Source organism: Musa acuminata, unplaced genomic scaffold (assembly GCF_036884655.1).
Source record: "Musa acuminata AAA Group cultivar baxijiao unplaced genomic scaffold, Cavendish_Baxijiao_AAA HiC_scaffold_146, whole genome shotgun sequence".
NCBI classification, from domain to species: Eukaryota; Viridiplantae; Streptophyta; class Magnoliopsida; order Zingiberales; family Musaceae; genus Musa; species Musa acuminata.
The window spans coordinates 80,001-82,500 of NW_027020422.1; positions in this window are offsets into that span (position 1 = coordinate 80,001).

The following is a 2,500-nucleotide window of genomic DNA, read 5'->3' on the forward strand; positions in this document are numbered from 1 at the left end:
AGAACAGGCCAAAAACTGGCCAAAACGGCCCAAAAACGGGCCAAAACTGGCCATTTTTGGCTGCGCGAGCGAGCGGCGAGCGGCGGACAGCGAGCGAAGCGAGAGGCAGCACCGTCCCTGCTATACGAAAGCCCCATCCAGCCCTGTGCCACCCGGGGGGTTCCAGGGTGCTGAGATGGCTGACATTTTGCTCCGCTCACGACGGTCGCCGCGGCACACAAGAACAGCCCAAAAACAGGCCAAAACAGCCCAAAAACGGGCCAAAACTGGCCATTTTTGGCTGCGCGAGCGAGCAGCGAGCGGCGGACAGCGAGCGAAGCGAGAGGCAGCACCGTCCCTGCTATACGAAAGCCCCATCCAGCCCTGTGCCACCCGGGGGGTTCCAGGGTGCTGAGATGGCTGACGTTTTGCTCCGCTCACGACGGTCGCCGCGGCACGCAAGAACAGGCCAAAAACTGGCCAAAACAGCCCAAAAACGGGCCAAAACTGGCCATTTTTTGCTGCGCGAGCGAGCGGAGAGCGGCGAACAGCGAGCGAAGCGCGAGGCAGCACCGTCCCTGCTATACGAAAGCCCCATCCAGCCCTGTGCCACCCGGGGGGTTCCAGGGTGCTGAGATGGCTGACATTTTGCTCCGCTCACGACGGTCACCGCGCCACACAAGAACAGCCCAAAAACAGGCCAAAACAGCCCAAAAACGGGCCAAAACTGGCCATTTTTGGCTGCGCGAGCGAGCGGCGAGCGGCGAACAGCGAGCGAAGCGAGAGGCAGCACCGTCCCTGCTATACGAAAGCCCCATCCAGCCCTGTGCCACCCGGGGGGTTCCAGGGTGCTGAGATGGCTGACGTTTTGCTCCGCTCACGACGGTCACCGCACCACGCAAGAACAGGCCAAAAACTGGCCAAAACAGCCCAAAAACGGGCCAAAACTGGCCATTTTTGGCTGCGCGAGCGAGCGGCGAGCGGCGAACAGCGAGCGAAGCGAGAGGCAGCACCGTCCCTGCTATACGAAAGCCCCATCCAGCCCTGTGCCACCCGGGGGGTTCCAGGGTGCTGAGATGGCTGACGTTTTGCTCCGCTCTCGACGGTCACCGCGCAATGCAAGAACAGGCCAAAAACTGGCCAAAACGGCCCAAAAACGGGCCAAAACTGGCCATTTTTGGCTGCGCGAGCGGCGAGCGGCGGACAGCGAGCGAAGCGAGAGGCAGCACCGTCCCTGCTATACGAAAGCCCCATCCAGCCCTGTGCCACCCGGGGGGTTCCAGGGTGCTGAGATGGCTGACGTTTTGCTCCGCTCTCGACGGTCACCGCGCAATGCAAGAACAGGCCAAAAACTGGCCAAAACGGCCCAAAAACGGGCCAAAACTGGCCATTTTTGGCTGCGCGAGCGAGCGGCGAGCGGCGGACAGCGAGCGAAGCGAGAGGCAGCACCGTCCCTGCTATACGAAAGCCCCATCCAGCCCTGTGCCACCCGGGGGGTTCCAGGGTGCTGAGATGGCTGACGTTTTGCTCCGCTCTCGACGGTCACCGCGCAATGCAAGAACAGGCCAAAAACTGGCCAAAACGGCCCAAAAACGGGCCAAAACTGGCCATTTTTGGCTGCACGAGCGAGCGGCGAGCGGCGGACAGCGAGCGAAGCGAGAGGCAGCACCGTCCCTGCTATACGAAAGCCCCATCCAGCCCTGTGCCACCCGGGGGGTTCCAGGGTGCTGAGATGGCTGACGTTTTGCTCCGCTCTCGACGGTCACCGCGCAATGCAAGAACAGGCCAAAAACTGGCCAAAACGGCCCAAAAACGGGCCAAAACTGGCCATTTTTGGCTGCACGAGCGAGCGGCGAGCGGCGGACAGCGAGTGAAGCGAGAGGCAGCACCGTCCCTGCTATACGAAAGCCCCATCCAGCCCTGTGCCACCCGGGGGGTTCCAGGGTGCTGAGATGGCTGACGTTTTGCTCCGCTCTCGACGGTCACCGCGCAATGCAAGAACAGGCCAAAAACTGGCCAAAACGGCCCAAAAACGGGCCAAAACTGGCCATTTTTGGCTGCACGAGCGAGCGGCGAGCGGCGGACAGCGAGCGAAGCGAGAGGCAGCACCGTCCCTGCTATACGAAAGCCCCATCCAGCCCTGTGCCACCCGGGGGGTTCCAGGGTGCTGAGATGGCTGACGTTTTGCTCCGCTCTCGACGGTCACCGCGCAATGCAAGAACAGGCCAAAAACTGGCCAAAACGGCCCAAAAACGGGCCAAAACTGGCCATTTTTGGCTGCACGAGCGAGCGGCGAGCGGCGGACAGCGAGCGAAGCGAGAGGCAGCACCGTCCCTGCTATACGAAAGCCCCATCCAGCCCTGTGCCACCCGGGGGGTTCCAGGGTGCTGAGATGGCTGACGTTTTGCTCCGCTCTCGACGGTCACCGCGCAATGCAAGAACAGGCCAAAAACTGGCCAAAACGGCCCAAAAACGGGCCAAAACTGGCCATTTTTGGCTGCGCGAGCGAGCGGCGAGCGGC